Below are 19098 nucleotides of genomic sequence, written 5' to 3'. Positions count from 1 at the left end.
CATTGTCAGTGGAACAAGTCCCTGGCTGGAGTGTGCCGTGTAATAAAACCGTTAAAATACACACAAATTAAAAATCTAACTAAGGCTATCATCAATAAGGTTTTTTCTCCTGCCATTAAGCACTCCCAGACAATTCTACAGAGCGATATGCCAGATCTTGCAAACATTTACCTAAGAACCTAACTCTGGGTACCAAATCAATTCAATATCAAAGGTTGCATGGCATCCACCTGGTTAATTATCTTATATAACAATTAAATATGCTTTTCAATGTCTATGTTTTGTCTTGATCCCATTACTTCCAAAGTTGGCACAAGGTTTTTGCAAAATCTGTGGTGTATTGTCCTCATCCTCTAGCATTTAGCTATTTATGCAGATTTATGCAGATACCACTGCTCTAGATGTATTCAATTTAGCATATTCTCTACAGTCCCTATAATGACTGTATTTATGTATATGAAATTTTGAATGGCCCAATCCATATCTAATTATTTATTATGTACACTTAGGATATTGTTGACTAGAATTACTGCACCGGTACACACTTTGTCTAGTAGAGTCTCAACCATTTCCATAAATCCATTAACAGAAATTACTGATTTCAGTCTGGCAGTTTTTTTCAGATCGACAAACAATTAACTTGCCGGAGGATATACACAATTTGCCTAAAATCTAAGCTTCTTCCAAAATAAAATTCATTTCAAGCAAAGTCATGTCTTGAAATACAGATAGAATGGAAAGAGAATCCCACAGGAAACCAAGATGGAGGAGCCCACTGTTCTAACTGCACCCCCTTTTAAGCATGCAGCTTTAATATGCCTCTGGTATGCATCATCCTGGTATGAGGCTGGCCCTTTAGTTGTGGGTGTGCCTCTTTTAAACTAGGTTCCCAGGATTCCTCTGCTGGGAGTTTCCTGGGCTGGAGAGGTGTTACCCAACCTCCCAATAGCTATAGAACGACACACCCTTCCATTCTATTGGCCTGCTTGCTGAGCAGAGACAGCCAATCTGACTACATGAGCATTAGTCTTTTCTCACTCGCCCTTCCTTGTTGCTTGGATATTTCCTCACATTAGCCACCTGCAGACAGGAAAAAAGCTCTGTGTGCCCCCAGATCTGAATCTACACCACGAGACCTGGACCAATCCAAGATGACCGCCCAAACGCTCTGAGGACTGCATCTGCAGCCCAGCTTGGCCATCCGGCTCTGATACAATCAGATTGGCCCATCCTACACTCGTATTGGCCAATCCACGGCCGGGAGGCGAGAGTCAGCCCTCTCACAGGAAGGCCCTCGATAGCAAGGTTCCCTGCCTGTCCAGAGCCTGTCAAGAGGTGGCAGGGGTCAGGGCCAGGAACCCTGCCCATCAGCTTCCAGCCATCAAGCCACGTCCTCACTTCCTGGTAAGTTGCTCTCAAACACGCACTGTCTGCAAAAAGAGAGTCTTGGCGGGATACGCCACTCCCTAGACATCTATTATCCAAACACTTTACCACCGCTTTGACATCAGGACCCACTGCAATGCCCACAACATACCTTGCTGCCTAACTCTATGTCCTCTAGCAATGCAATGTTAAGCTGTCTCTACCAGTCTCTATCAACACTGGTTATTACAAACTCTCCTATGACTTATAACTGCCCCAATATAGAAATAGCCGATTTTAAATTGCCATTGTGAATTGCACCATGTCAGAATAGCCTACTTCCCATTGCATACTGTGCCCTGCACCTTTATTGAAATAGCCTACTTCTAAATTGCTGTGACCTATATTGTGACCTGCACCTTCATTGAAATAGCCTACTTCTAAATTGCTGTGACCTATATTGTGATCTGCACCTATATTGAAATAGCCTACTTATTTAAAAATTGTCATTGTGAATTGCACCATGCCAGAATAGCCTACTTCCCATTGCTTACTGTGCTCTGCACCTCTATTGAAATAGCCTACTTTTAAATTGCCATTGTGAAGTGCACCATTTCAGAATAGCCTACTCCCATTGCATACTATGCACTGCACCTATATTGAAATAGCCTATCTCTAAATTGCATATCAAGAACCACAATATCCCGCACTAGCCTATCTAGTAATCTGCCCTACCTATACCACACACGCCACTAATGTATCCTCAAATGTCCTGCCTACTAGCGTCACTGCCACAGAGCACCTCACCTCATTTCAACCACCCTGCCATCTATATTATCACACTTGCCCTCTGGTCCATCTGCAGCATTACACTCATGCGCACTAATCTAGCACCCCCACCTGACCCCAGTCCTCCCACCTCACGCCCTCCTCAGAACGCCCAGCACAGCCCACTCACTATCAAGCTCTATGATCACAACATCCTCCACCAGAGGCTCTGCAGACTCAGGTCCCGCACCAAGATACACAACACTCTCCACAGCTCTCCACCCACTATCAACCTCAGAAACAGCAGACTCAGCTCACAACACAAGCTGCCTATCATCCACCCCCACACTCCATACACCCTGCCCACTCCAACCCCCTCACTTCAACACACCCACCCTATATCTTCACCCCGAGCCCTAAACGCAAAAACACTCACCCTGCATCCACCCGCACCACCCCACACTGAACTGAAATGTGTGCTTATTAACACCCGTTCCCTCCCAGCTCATGCCTTAGAGATCAACGACCTCATCACCACCCTCAAAATCGAACTACTAGCCATCTCTGAAACCTGGCTACATGAAGCATCAGGCCCTTCTCTCTCCCTTGCCATCCCTCAAGGATACATTATCTTGAGACAAGACCGCAAAACTTCTAAAGGTGGAGGGGTAGCCCTCATCTTCAAAGAATCCCTCTCCATTAGACTCGGTAACCAACAATGGGAAAACAACACCAACCTCCTCATTGCTAAACTGTATATCTCCCCCAACTGCACCATAAACATCATAACCACTTATAGACCTCCTGGACCACCTCAATACTTCCAAAAGCACATCCTCCAATTGTAGGTAATAACCTAAAAAGCTCCACCAAAATGACCCTGAAGACAAAACATCTGTCTCCCTAGCCAAAGACCTCACCCACATTGGGTTTGAACATAAAATCACTGCACCCACCCACTGCAAAGGCTGATCCATAGACTGGTTTGCAGACGACAACTGCACATCATACATCACAAACATCTCACCCCTCCCATGGACAGACCACCACCTCATCAAATTTGCAGTTCCCACCTCTCTGAAATGCAAGATACTCTCGTATGCTCCACCCGCCAAAGTCAGAAGTTCCAAAATATTGAACAAAGCCAATTTATCTCCGCTTCTCGATATCGCGGGACTCAAACCTCCATTTAACAATGACCCCATCTCTCTTGCCAACACCTATGCACATGTGCTCACCCAAGCAATTGAATCCACATCTCCCATAGAAGACAAAAAAGAGAAAAAAACACTACACTCTAATTCCTGGTTCACGGAAGATCTTTCTGCCCTACGCACCAAAAAGCGGCAGGCACTAACCAACTGGCAAGCTGCGCCCAACCAATCATCCCTAAACCAATTCAAAGAGATCTCATCTGAGTATAAAAAAGCCATATTCCGAGCCAAATCAGAATCCTTCAACCAAAGAATCTCCAAAGCCAACTCTAAATCTAGGGAAATATTCAGCATCTTCAGAGATCTCAACTCCCCTGCCAACACCCCAGACGAAATCACCAAAGACAAAGCCTGGTGTTTGAGCATTCAAGACGCCCTCATCAACAAAATCAAAATGCTACAAGAAAAAATAAAAATGCAGCGTAAAGCCCTTCCCAATCAGTACATTCCACACCGGTCCCCCCTACCCAATCCTCACTTTCAAATACCCCTCTTCGTCTTCAGAGACGTCACTGAGACAGAGGTGACTAACCTTCTCAAACACATCAAACCTTCCACCTATAAAGGGGACATCTGCCCCCTTACCATCATTAAAGAATGCACTGACTCACTCACCCCTATCATCACAGCATTCATTAATGCCTCCTTCTCCAACAGAATCGTACCATATGACCTCAAAGAAGCCTGGGTTCACCCAGTCATAAAAAAAACACCCTAGACCCCACCTGCCCCAACAACTATCGCCCCATCACCACCGTTCCCTTACTCCTCAAAATCCTAGACAAAGCCGCCTATAATCAAATTCATCAATATCTAGAATCCAATGCCATGCTAGGCAGAAGACAATCCGCAAAGGCCATGGCACAGAAACCGCTCTCTTAGATCTTAAAAACCAAATCACCAAAATAATGGATAATGGCAAACCAGGTCTCCTGCTCCTTCTCGATCTCTCTGCCGCGTTTGATCTTTTTGACCATGACATCCTCACTTCCCATCTGTCCAACGCCGCCCACTTCTCTGACAAAGCGACCTCTGGATTACCTCCTTCCTAGAAGGAAGAGCCATGAAAGTCTACTCTGACCAAGCCCATGCATCACCCACCACCATCAACTGTGGAGTCCCCTAGGGCTCTTGCACTGCACCTACCCTCTACAATCTGTTCACCAAACCTCTGTTTGACCTACTGGACGCGCTTGGCATAGCATACACATACTATGCTGATGACACCCAAGTCCTCCTCCCCATCACTAGGGACTATGACCAAGACTCAGAAGCTCTCCTCCGGATATATGCCACTATTGAAACATGGATGGCAATCAATGGTCTTTGCTTAAACGGAGATAAAACTGAAATCATCATCCTGGGCCCCAAGGAAATCCTCTTCAAACTTAACACCAAATACTCCCACTTCACCATCGACCTCACTAACATACCTGTCTCTACATCTGTAAAGACCCTTGGAGTCTACTTAGATGCCACACTTTCAATAACAAGACAGGTCAGTGCCAACTCCTCCACCTCTGCTCACACAACTAAAGTCATAACTGCCATAAAACCCTTTCTAACCGCCCAAAACTGCCTATACATTGCCAGAGCCACAATAGGAGCCAGACTCGATTATTGCAATGCCCTTCTGGCAGGCACAACTACAAAAAACATCAATACACTACAAATTACACAAAACAATGCACTCCGTGCAGCCCTTCACATTCCAAAAAGTGATCACATATCACAGACCAGACGTGAAGCCCATTGGCTCCCAGTCAAGGAACGGATCAACTTCAAAATCCTCACCCTTACACATAAATGCATCAATCTCACTGCCCCTCCCTATCAGAAACTATTACCAAAAACATCTTGGCCCGCCCCACAAGATGCCAAAAATAATATATATAAATAAACAATCCACTTAACCTTTCCTTGGCTGGCCTGGGCTCAATCAGTTAATGCATGTGTGATACAAATCTGATATGCCTTTAGTAATTGTGAGAACTATCAGTCACCATACCAAAACCCATGAATGGCTTATTATTAGAGATTATCCTACTACCAGACTAATAACACTTTATAATTATTATGGTTTTGGATAGTGGATGCAGATTTAAATGCAACCTCTATATGCAGTGATTTTGGTTTTACAGCAGCTGTCAAACAGGGAATCTTTGAACTTTGAGCCTGTTCTGTGCCACTGAAGAGTGAAAGCTGGCATTGCCCACTCACACAACAAAATAACCAAATAACGGGACACCGATGGACACACCCCAGTAGGGAATAAGATCAGGACAATTGCGAGTGAGTAAAAGAGACGCCTTTATATAAAGTCAAAATGGGACATGCAGAGGATTCTGCTACTCTGTGAGCACTCTGCTCAAACAACAGAAAATACACATTATATTACAAAAACACGTCACTGATGACGTGTGCTCTAGGGGATCCAATAAGTATTGCTCATTGGCTGGAAAAGACAAGACATTACAGATCATATAATCATGCTGCTCCAGGATTGGTGGACGCCGAACTTGTAACTTCTTAAGGCCCATGGGTCAGCTGGGCTCATCAGGGAGAGGTGCGGGGTCGGTGATGTCCGTGCAGTAGTATTTCTCTCTCTCTCTCTAATCTAACACATCACATCAATCCTGGTCATGCAAGATTCCATACAATACATAAACTTCAACATAATATTTATATCACATAGACATTTGACCTGGGCCACAGCGAGAGTGAATATACACGGGGTCCAGGTGCCTTATCTAACACATTATTTCAGAATACATTGGTCATTCGTTTCTTAGATCAAACATGGGTGTTTTACTATTTGTTAGTACAGGAAACATATATGGCCTTGCAGGATTGGATACATGGGGGTAAACTGGGTGGCACATGAGCAAGGGTTGTGCAACTGTTAAATCGAAGGGACATAAGGTTAGGGGGCTCAAGGTACATAATTCTCAAGGAGGGTTTTGTTAGAGCAGAGGCAGGTTAGTGGAGATGGATGGTTTTCCTACGACCATGCTCTTGCCCGGTCACACAGGGCAGTGATCTTAGAGGAAGAAGAGAGATACAGTGTTGGCTTGCAACAATTTTTGCCCGAGCTTCTGTGAGAACAGAACAGCATCAGAGTAGGCAGAGGGAGGGGTATGGGGGGTGGCAGCCTAGCTGTGCGCGGAGAGAGAAGGGTAGAGGTGCAGGCCCGCATTCAGTGTGTCTGTGCGGCCTAGTAGAAAATGGAATCTGCAATTCATACAAAATGGAGTCTTGTAGCTCATAGGCCAGGCACAGTTATGTATCATTGAATGGCTACCTCAAACCTTGGCCAGAGGCGCACGGTCAACCGTGGAATGAGAATATTGTGTGCGTCATTCAGGAATTAAGGGGGGCATGGGAGACCCTTCCTTCTTTACAAGAGCAGGAGCTTCAGAACAGGAGACTGATGCAGGAGGGCACAGGTGTCTTTTTGTATGAGCTTTCTGAAAGGGGGGTCAGTTATGAGACCACCCCTTCTGAGATGAATTACCCACAGCGTTGTATTATTAATAAAAAATCAAAACGGCAAAGGGTCAATAGCTTTGCTTGATGACACTACTTCACAGTCATTGAGCCTCATTACGAGGTTGCCTGTCCAGTAAAATCGATGCCGGCATAGTTTACTGGACTGGAGTATTACGAGCTGCGATGCCGGTGTCACCTGCATCGGCAGGGACTGGCCGTGACCAGCCTCACCCTTGCCAGTATGAGCGTCGACACGTGGCAGCCGTGCCAGTGACACCGGCATACCGCAGTAAAGTGCACATTAAGAGGTGCACGGACATGCAATTACTAGCATGGATATGCCAGTAATAAAGGATTCAATGATGCTGTTAACACTGGCATCACGGTGCAGGTGTTAACAGGAATCAGGTGTGTAGAAACCTGCCACAAACGCACACAATGAGCACAGGTGCAAGTAATGGAGTCTGGCACAGCACAAAAGGAGCACTCCCACACACCACACCCCTCCCAAATCCACAATGCCACCATTAGCCCTTGCAGTACTGGAGATGGAGGACATGCCTGCACTGCTACTCATTGTGGAGGCAGAGAGGCTGAGAATGCAGTGGAGGCCCAGGAGGAGGAGGGCGAGAATGGGCCAGCACATACCCATTGTGCAGGCAGTTGTACCCTGTAGGCAGCCACCAATCCCTCGCCTAAGGGCCGGCCCATTCAACCTAACCCCTGCTCAGATCCACACCCTGTATCGGCTGGACAGGGACACCATCACCACAATAGTGGACCTCATTCATGATGACCTGGTGAGCCTGATCAATATCCGGACAGCCACCCCCCCTTGCTGAAGGTAGTCTCTGTTCTACACTTCTTAGCCACAGGCACATATCAGCACACAGTGGGGCAGCTGCATGGAATCTCACAACCCTGTTTCTCCCATGTGCTGCTGCAGGTGACAGATGCAATCCTGAAACACCAAGCAACCACATTAAGTTACCACAGACTGCGGAGGAGGTAAATGCAACCAAAATAGCATTCTATGTACTGGCAGGCATGGCAAATGTAATCGGTGCCCTCGAATGCAAACATGTGAAGCTGATTGTCCGGCATGCTGTGGAGGTAGTGTACCACAACAGGAAGCTCTACCATTCCCTCAATGTACAGATGGTGTGCGATGCACGCAAAATCATCACTCATTCTTGTGCAAGATTCTCTGGCTCCACACATGAGGACATGGTGCTGTGCAACTCCACGCTTCCCTGCTACATGGCACGACATGCTGCAGAATGTACCTGGCTGCTGGGTGAGTCTAACCACAGGGCCATGTGGGGTGTTGACTGGGGGGGGGGATCCCAAGCATAGTGAAAGTGTCTGCTGGCTGGGACATGAGGGGTGTTGACTGGGGGGGTATCCCAAGCATAGTGAATGTGTCTGCTGGCTGTGACAGGAGGGGTGCTGATTGGGGGGGGGATCCCAAGCATAGTGAACGTGTCTGCTGGCTGGGACATGAGGGGTGTTGGCTGGGGTGGAATCCCAAGCATAGTGAACGTTTCTGCTGGCTGGGACATGAGGGGTGTTGGAACATAGCATAGGATTGCATGCATGAGGAGCACGATTGCACACAGCATGTATTAATACATCATCACTCCTGCAAATAAGCGTAAACATTACCAGCCACTGGGTTGGGCAATAGAAGGCAAAGTCGGATGAGGAATCAGACCTAGCAAACTCCACATTCCAAACCAGCACAACAAGAACCGCAACACAATAGAATGGAAGAAGACCACACACAGCGTCCTGGGTGACTCCAACTGTGATCTTAGTAAAAACAGAAACAGAATGTCCATCACAGCCAATACTTGCACATGTGCAAGGCCTACACAGCTCTGTGCACATGCAATGAACAGACACACTGCACACACCAGCACATGTATCAGGAACATCAGACGACATGACCCACATGTACCACAATGCACCACCCTGTAGTGACAATGCATGATTTACATGATCTCAGCAGAGGAATCCCGAGTCAGGCTGCCCTGTCTGAGAGAAACCCATCTGCTGCCACACTGAATAATATCAGTCACCGCACTCAGTCCACAGGTACACTGCATGTCCGTATGCCAGTCACGTCACCTTAAGGTACACCTCCAAGTACAATGGGTGAAGTATGAAGAAGATTACAACCAGCTATCATTGACTACCACCAAGATTTGATTGTGAGGAGCAGGACTCATCCAAAGTACCTTTGTTCCGCCATGCCAAACACCACCCAGCCGTATCACACAAATGTAACCCTTCACCCGTGGGTCATACCAGTTATGTAAATGTAACCTATTCATATGGGGGAGGGTGTCGAAAGACATGTAGATGGAGACATGCATATGTAGAATGCATACTGGGGATACCACTGTGTGACATGAAGCCAATTAGGCCAATGCTTGATTATCCACTGTTCATGCACAGTCAATTTCCACTGGTAAGACAGCAATGCAATCTGAGCCCATCATGGAGATTTGGAATTGATATGTGAGAGTGCAGGTTCACGTTGAATGGTCATTGGAACTGCAACCTCACCCCCCCCCCATGGGTCACCCCTAAGTACACTTACTGGCTCTTTGGATAATGGACATTCCATGTACAGCAATGTATCCTTAGTAGCTCTTGATCATGAACACTGTACAGGCAGTGCCAACATGGGATTAGCAACATAACCACAAGAATCCCCTGAAGGGCTGGCTCGTGACCCCCATCAGACAACCAGTGAACATGCATGAAGAGGACTACAACCGTGCACACGTACACACTCGTGTCACCATTGAGCAGACATGTGGCATGTTGAAGGCCCGGTTCCGCTGCCTCAGCAGGTCGGGGGGTGGCCCTCATGTACGGGCCTGAGATGGTGGGAAGAATTGTGTTGGTATGTGCCATGCTACACAACATCTGCATTAGGCGCAATGTCCCTCTGTCCCCTGACATGGACATGATGCCACCTGAGGATGATGATGATGATGAGGAAGATGGTGGAATTCCCCAGTGGCACAATGTAAATGAAGGACATGCGATACAGCAATATTTAATTGCCCACTACTTCTGATGGACTGGAAAAGAGAAGGCACTGGGCACTGTACACAATTAAATAGACACACACTCAAGCAGCAATGTCCACTCATGTGTTTTTATTTTTCACACCAGCTGTATTGAAGAAAATATAACTATTACAAATTTGCATGACTACCTACCACTACTGTTCCCTTACATTGACCCCAAAATCCCTCCCCCACTACCCCCACACCCAATACCCCAACACCCCCTCCCCCGCTACCCCCACACCCAATACCCCAACACCCCCTCCCCACTACTCCCACGCCCAATGCCTCAACACCTCCTACCCCACTACCCCCACACCCAATACCCCAACACCCCCTCCCCCACTACCCCACAACACCTTCACACCCACTCCATCCCCACATGCACTAGTAACTAGTCCTATTGATGCCCCCTTTTTGGAGGATGGAGTTCAGCGTCTGTGTGGCGAACAAGTCAATGTAAGCATCACACAGGGCTCGTTTGGGTCGAGCTGGCTGGTGTTGTGCTGGTGGATGGTCCAAGTTTTTGGGTTGTGGTGACATTGCGCTGTCTGGCTATGGCAGTTGCCAACTGTGTGATGGCCTGGGCCATGGCAGACATCACAGCATTGCCTTCCCGCACACGCCGGGCCACGCGGTAGATGGCACTGCTGAAAATCCTTGCAGTGTCTTCCAGGGCTTCCTGCATTGCCTGGCGAGTCTGTTCAGTGTCTTCCACATACTGTGTCACCATGGCCTGCATTGCCTGCTGGCACCCTTCCATGCATGGCAGTGGCCCTTCGAGGTCCCTGATGTCCTGTGGACCACGTACTGGCAGGGGAGGTGGGGTGTGAGGTCTTGCAAGGCTCTTCCCTGAGGGTGTCAGGCCCCCTGGCCTCCATTGCACCATGTGCACCAGAGCCTTCTTTAGGTGTGGCACCTGTGCTTGCTTGCCTGGGTGGCGTTAGTTGGCCTCCTCATGCTGGCTGTGGCCTGGGGACACTGCCTCCTCCTCCTCACTGTGAAGTTCTGATAGAGCAGCCTCACCCTGCTCACTCTGCACTGCAGATAGTGACTCCTGTGGCCCAGGTGTAGATGTTTGTCGGGGGCAACACCGGCAGCAGTGGATGTTTGCTGAGGGCATCGCCGGCAGCAGTGGATGTGTGTCGGGGGTCTTGCTGGAGGTTGATGGTGGTTGATGGCCAGCTTGTGTTTCCTATTGGCGTGGGGGGGGGGCTATGCCATGGATGTAGTGCCACACTTCTGTCTTTCCATGTATGTAGACGGCTCCTGGTTGGAAGCTGTCTCTTGTCCTCTGCGGCGACATGCAGCGGCTCTCCGGGGAGTTGTTGGTAAAGTATATTTCACATAATACCACCTGATAACGAACATTGGCCTAAGCACATTCGTATCGCACTGAAAATCCCATTAGAATGAACCTGAATAAAGCTGACTACGCCGCCATTTTAAAGTCATCCGCCATTTTGATTAACTCCTGCTTTGTGTCTCATATTAAACTTTGTGTTTTTGGCTCTAGCAGAGAAAAATGAACTTTGCACTGTGTCAATGTAGATAAACATGTTTAGGCTGCTGAAAGTGGGTTGTTTGTCCTGCACTAAGAAACCTTGGAGCTAAACTAGAGTTGAACTGAACAGTAATTTAGATGTTGTCTGTATCAATAGCATCATCCTCATTTAAACAGTGGAACAGAATGTTGAATAGCTGAAACTGTGTGCCTTTGCAGAAATCTGTGTGTTCATTCCTTGAAACTGGATTAACTTTAAGCTTGAAAACAAATGATACCATTGTATCGTTTGCGCAGAAAAACATGTCTAGGGTTTGAGGAAAACATTGAACAATGTATATTTATTTGAATCTCTATAAGTTATGTGAACTGGCTATGAACCCTAGTGAATGTTTAACACGAAGAGGGGGTGGACGATGTGTCTGGGATGATGAGAAAATGTATAAATACTGATGTTCTTGAGATTTCCAGCACTCTCTCCTCTCACGGTGTCTGCTGGTACACATTGGAGGCGTTGGGAGCCAGATAGCTATCTGACCAATAAACTGTACATGTACTTTTGAACTCGTGACGGGCGTATTTCGTTTTTGGTGGTATTCAGCCTCGGTATTTCTTTTGATCTTTCAGATGGGGCCCGAATAGGGACCCTCAAGATTGATGTCACATCGCTAGATGAAGACGAGGCTACCAGACTGGGATCGGAGAGTGATGGGGGCCTTTGCAAAGTGAGACCTGATTCCTCCGCAGTACTGCACTAACCGATCCCTGGACACTGAGCATCATTTAGGAGGGCATCTTGATGAGGGTCCCCATATCGAAGCCTGTTTATCGAAATCGCCAGCCACGAGGTTTCTTTGAAATCCGATCGGATCCCTTTGTTTTTAAATCAGGTGAGTCATGCCCTGATTTCTAAGAATCCTGATAGTGGTTGCAGCTTTCTAATTCAAAATTCAAACGATGCCAGGTAACACTAGTGATCTGATATGCCTGGGAAATTGTCATCCTGTTTCAGGGTATTATTCCGAAGAGATAGACAATCTTTGGGACAAGTCCAACCAGCACCACGCAATGGGTCGCCGGCTTATTTAAAGTATTGTAAGTACGGCCTAGGAGTTATCGTATTTAATGATATTTGGCACAGACAGACTAGACATGTTTCTGAACTTCAGCAGCCAGTTTATGGTAGTTTTGAAATTGCCCACCTAGAGCTTTTAGAATCTGTATTGTTGAGGAAAAAGGCTAGGCCTGTAGCATTTGATGCAGTTAAAGATTGGAGAAAGGAAGCTATGCAGCAACTCAGAAGTAAAGAAAAGCATGCACATACACACATGACGAATGCTGAGAAAGCATTATTGCATGATCAGCAGAGACAGCCAGAATCTATTAGTGGTATGTATAGGGCTTTCCAACTTGATGTGCAAAAGATATATCCGTCTCAGGATTTTCATACGTCAGATGAGTTAATTAATAAATTGTTGAATGAACGAAGAACTGTTTCCACTGCACTGCCTCCTTTTGTGCCTCCTCCCGTTGTTGTGCCTCCTCCCGTTGTAGGTCCTCCTCTTCCCTTTGTTGTTCCTCTTCCTGTTGTTGTTCCTCCTCCTGCACCTCCACCCTTACCGACAGTTGCCATCCCCTTGATTCCGTCTGCACCACCAGCGGTATTGTCGCCACTACCCATTGAACAAGATTTGTCTGAACTCTCTTTACCAAGTGGTTCTGCTCTACCTGTAGCGGTTGAAGGGAGGGAGTTGATTCAAGAATAGTGACTCGTGGTACAGTATACGTGGGCTGAAAAGTACATAGAAGAGGGTGATGAATCGGCTATTTTAGTTGCGATTTCTGTCCAAGGGAATATTCCCGAACAGACTATTTTGATAGAATGGTTGAGAAGGCATTAAGCTGATATATGGAGTGATTTGACAGACATGAATGTACCACAGGGGTTGAGGGATTTGAATGTCCTTGCCCGCTCATGGGACACTGCAGAGAAAGTACATGAGCATGCATAGAAGGTATTTGAGTTTAAGAGAGAGCTAGATCGGTTATAGAAAGATGAAATGGATGGTAATGGATGGGAAGCTTCATATGTGCCGGAACTATTTCTTCCTCCAATGAAAATAATGAGTGAAGAAATGTGCATTTGCACAAGAGACCCTCTTAGATGGATTTCGGATGTTTCAATTTCTACCATTGAAGTGCATGACACGATTAGTCTGTATGCTCTGGCAATTCAAAGGAAAGTATTACAGGTGATGGTAGAGTATCTACAAGATGAATTTATGCAGTGAAAGGCTTGTTGTCCCTCAGATTTAATGGTCATTTATAAGAGAGCATTTTTCGCCCGATACTGCTTTGACTACTTTGTCACTTGGTTTAGCCTTTTGCTTAATAGACGTTCAGATTTGCCAACTTTACAATTCCCGATGAGGGAGGTTCCTCCGACACTTGTTCCGAAAGTAGAAATTCCAGATAATGCCGCAGCAGGAACATCTGCCACTACTATTGAAGCACATTATGTCTCACAGTTTGTTCATGTCCCATTTTCTAGACAGGAAGTGAATACTATTAGACAAACAATTCCAGATATTAGGAAGAATCTAACAGGATTTGTTAAAGAAATTTAATCTGTTTTGCATTCATCAGTTTGCATGCTAGGTGATATAGATTTGTTGTTTCACGTGATCCTTCCTGCTGATTAATGGAAACAGATTAGAACTGTAGATGATCAGGCAGAGATGGGTGATACATGGGATGCTTTACTACGAATAGATGGGGATAGGAATACTGGTGAGAAACCGCCGCAAGTGATACTAGTGTTGCCAGACAAAATAGTGACTAAGTTAAAAACTCTGGTTCCTGAGAAAAGGATCATTTGGGATAAACTTACAGCTTGCATACAATTGAAGTCAGAGGGTGCAACTGAGTATTTTAATAGGTTTGAGCAAGTGTTTTCAGACTTTACTGGTCAAGACTTAAGTACAGAGTCAGGAAAAAGGTTATTTGTAGACAGGTTTGTGAGCGGATTGTTGCCTGAAATCTAATCACAGATTATGACTTCTGAGAGTGCTTGGCAAGCGAAATCACAATCTGAAGTATTACATATGACTCAGTACTATGGGAATAGGGGTAATACAGAGAAGGAGAAGGTGGAAAAGAAGAGGGGAGACTTAAAAACTAGAGTATTATTGCAGCAAATAGCTAGAGGAGCTAGAGGTGGGAATACACAGTTTAGAAGCCAGTTTACACCACAGGGTAGCGCACAACTGGGTCCTGTACACATGAACCTATGTGCATATTGTAGACAGGAAGGTCATTGGCGAGCACAATGTCTGATCCTTCAGCAGAGATCGAATAGCACATATGGCACCATGGGTTGACAATTCAAAGGCCATCCTGGGATAGGGGGTCCTGGTAGAAGTCAGTTTGCACAGTATCAACAGGCACCTTCACAAGATAATCAGCAACAAAGTGTTAATAGTGGGAACATTTTTGATAATCCTTTGACTGTCTATTTGTCTGAGGTTCTTACATTTGACGATACACTGTTCCGTTAGGACAGCCCAAAGCAGAGTCTGGAACCGGTACCTATTCACATCGATCAGAAAGGGCCCTACATTGAAATGAGGTTGGGGGATAGGAAGCATCTATTTTTGATAGATACAGGAGCATAGAAGTGTTCTATTGATCATTTACGGGTTCCAGATATTCCACTGTTAGGGCAGCACAACATTTCTGTAGGGTTCTCTGGTACGCCAGTGGTTAGTCCGGTCTCTCGGCCGGTACCGATTTCATTGGGACCATTTACTGATTATTGTCAATTTTTATTGATGACAAATTGTGGTGAAAATTTGTTGGGATTAAATTTATTAAAGAAGTTGAATGCTGTGATTTACTGTTCTCCGGATGGAGTGCATTTAACGATTTTGCCTCAACAAAATTCTGTTCCACAATTTTTGTCTAGGCCTTTGCCAACTGAATTGAATGAGGTTCTGACATGTCTATGGGCAGTTCATGATAATGAGGTTGGCATTTTACAAATTGAGCCAGTTAAAATTGTGTTGAAACCAGGTGTTAAATTGCTGCATATTCCGCAATATATGATTTTGGTTGAAGGTGAACAGGCTTTGAAGAGTATTATTTCTGATTTTTTACACATAGGTGTGATTGAGGAAATTGCAGGGAGCGTGTGTAATAGTCTGATTCTACTAGTTTTTAAGAAAGGGGTTAATGCGATTCCTTTTCGTTTCATTATTGACTTGCGCGGCATTAATAGGGTTGTTGCTCCACAGTTTCTGATCGTACCTGATGTTACTACAATATTTGACTATGATTCCAGCCTCGGCTATGCATTTTAGTGTTGTGGATTTGGGATTTGAAAAACGCCTTTTCAGTATTCCTGTACATGTTGAAAGCAGATATTTGTTCACGTTCACCATAGGGGGATGCTCGTTTACATTCACTCATGTGCCACAAGGGTACACTGAGAGTCCAAGCATCTATAGTAGAGCGTTGAAAGAACAGCTTGATATGCTTCAGTTACCTTCTATTTGCACGTTGTTGCAGTACGTTGATGATCTACTTCTAGCTGCTGATTCTGAAGTTGCTTGCAAAGAAGGCACTGTGTTGCTGCTTATTCATCTAGCAGACCATGGGCAAAAGGCTTCATTGAAAAAGTTTCAGTTTTGTCAACAGGAGGTCAACTATTTATAAGGAGGGAAGAAGACTGACACCTGAACAGATACAAAGCATATCTAATATGTCTGTCCCAAATACAAAAGAAGGGCATTTCTTTGCCTTTACTGTGGAACCTGGATTTCCAGAACGCTTTTGATCTGCTCAAGACTGTGTTGTGTTCAGCACTGGTTTTGGGCACACCAAATTGCGAAAAGATCTTTGTGCTGTATGTGCATGAATGTGATGGATGCGCTTTGGCTGTTTTTACACAGGCACATGGGGCCAAAAATAGGCTGTGCAGTTATTTTTCCTCCATGTTAGACCCTGTTGCATGTGCTTTGCTGAGATGTTTGAGAGCTGTAGCTGCCGCCACTGCATCCGTGAAGCAAAGTGAGGGTATGGTTTTAGGTAATTCTTTAACCGTGATGGTACCCCACTCCGTAGACGTTCTATTAAACAGAACGCAAACGCAACATCCCATTTCGGCTCGGCTAACAAGGTACGAGCTGATTCTATTTGCTCCGCATATCCAAATTAAGAGATGTTGCTCATTAAATCTGGCTGAACTATTGCCTCTTCTGCAAGAAACAGACTGTAGTGACAAAATGTCACATGATTGGTTTCTTGACCTCGCATTAAACAAAAATCCAGCATGGCACTCTACTTTCAGCACTTGCTTTTCCTACACAGTTAGCAATAATGAAGTGTGCCACACACCAGAAGGTGACAGATGAAGTAGGAAAAGGAAACGCCTTTGCTCACAGAGTAGCCAAACAGACTGCCACTGATTTGCAATCAAAGATGTATGTTTTAGATCCAACAAAAGGGGTCACTTACACTTGTATGATAGATGAAGGGATTAGCTGTATAAAAGAAATTCAGGCTGAAGCTACTCCAGAAGAAATAAAACAGTGGGCTGAGGGTCCAGCGGTTCTAGATGAAGAGGATTGCTGGCTGGATAATGAAAAGCCAAGATGGATGCTACCCAATGCCTATGTTGCTGCTATGGTGACCATGGCTCATGGTCCAACCCATATATGTGTTAAAAAGATTTGCAAACAGTTAGATCCTGTCTGGTATAACACTAATATTTAGAAAACTGCTGATTGTTTTGTCCAGAGTTGCATGATATGCTTGCAATATAACATTGGGAAAGGAACACCGACACCGAAGGGTAGTTTTCATCCCCCCCCCCATGCCCTTTGAGGTGATTCATTTTGATTTTATTGAGATGGAATGTTGTGAAAGACAGGGCTCTCCCCCTATGAGATTGTCATGGGGAGACCAGCCAATATATGGAATGTTCCAAAACCCAAGCAGTTGAAAGAAATCCAGTATCCACTTTTGTCTGATTATTGTGACCAGTTTACTCAAAACTTGTATTTGATTCATCAACAGGTGCAAGCAGCCCTCCCTGTAAAGTATGTGGGTCCAGGTCATCAACTCCGACCTGGCCAGTGGGTCCTAGTGAAGAATTTTGAAAGGGGCTCCTGTCTTGCACCTCATTGGCGGGGGCCACATCAAATCCTTTTGGCCACGCAGACCGCTGTACGAGTAACTGGGAAGAAGCACTGGATCCACGAGACACATATGAAGAGCATTCCTTTTCCTCTGCCCTACGACAAAGGGGAGGAGAAGGGACTTAGTGATCTTAACACTCACAACGAGCCTGCTCTAATTGACACCAAGGGTGTCACGGAAATTCTTCTTGAGCCCATGGGGCCTGGGGAGACTGCTGTTTCTTCTATGGAAATCCTTCCTGAGCCCGTGGGGCCTGGGGAGATTGTTGCTTCTTCTTCAAATTCTTCTTCACCCTCAATCGATCTTGCTTCTGCTTCTTCATTTTCTCCAGGAAACGACGACTCTTTGTTCACCGACCATTCCGTACCTGGAGTCTTAAGGTATGATCCGCGACCATGGAATCGGATTTAGATTTAGATTTGCTGACATTACATTAATGTAAATAGGATAGAAAAGTGCAGCTAGGCTGTGCCCAGAAGAAACCCAAAAGAAACCATTGTTGAGTCAGTCCCTCCTCATTCCTCTGCTGCATATAAATAAGAGGCAGGGACCGGCAAAGTTACCTTCAATCAACATAGCCCATGTGGTCAGGTGCCACCCACGGTTGGACTAAAAAAAGCCTAACAGTGAGGCTTCTTAACGGAAGCTGAGAAATGATGCCTAATTTAGAGGCCACTCGTACAAGAAAGGATACTGGTCAATGTTCTGATGATAAATCTGCTCGTCAAGAGTCCTGGTCCCTTAGGACCAAATGGACACTGGTCACAATAACAGCTTGTTTTATAATTGGAATGACATTTGGATTTTGGTATTTGGAAAATACACATCTGCTTGATGTCTTGTTACCGACTGCAAGTATCCGCACTGTGTCTCCACCTTATATGCATTTGCACACTCTTCATCCTCGAGACCTCCAACACAGTGGGGGCTATTATAATAACACTTGTTTAATGATTATGAATGCAGCCCATGACATTCTAAATAAAACAAATTACTGGGTGTGTTCGCATTTGCCACAACATGGGGAAAAGGGACTGGGCTGGTATATACATCCACTCCCTCCCTTTAACTACTGCTTGCTATGCAATAGTGTCACTGGGAATTTTGATGGGACTAATCTTAACGAATTTGAAAAGTGAGTTTTAACACCTCTAGGATGTTCTTTGTTTGCAAATAGGAGCAAGATAAATGTTGCTTCTATTAGGCCTTCTGACAGACTTTCTAGACCTTTTCAATCGTTGATTATCTTTAAAATGGCTCATGTAGGTAATAGGGATGCCATGCCTCCTTCCTATACCATCAACCATAGTCCAAACTCTGTTCCATTCTGCATACAAAGAGAAGGTTCCCAATGAATGGGTACATTTGAGGGGTGTATGAATACTGCTATATTAACTAGTGAGGATAGACCTCTGTACATAGGAGATCCTGTGTACTTTGAGGTGATGAGGCATATCCGTGGTTACCCAGAGATTGG

This window comes from Ambystoma mexicanum, chromosome 6p (genome assembly GCF_040938575.1).
Source record: "Ambystoma mexicanum isolate Mex_15411 chromosome 6p, UKY_AmexF1_1, whole genome shotgun sequence".
Lineage (NCBI taxonomy): Eukaryota > Metazoa > Chordata > Amphibia > Caudata > Ambystomatidae > Ambystoma > Ambystoma mexicanum.
Note: the sequence above shows the minus strand (reverse complement) of the source record.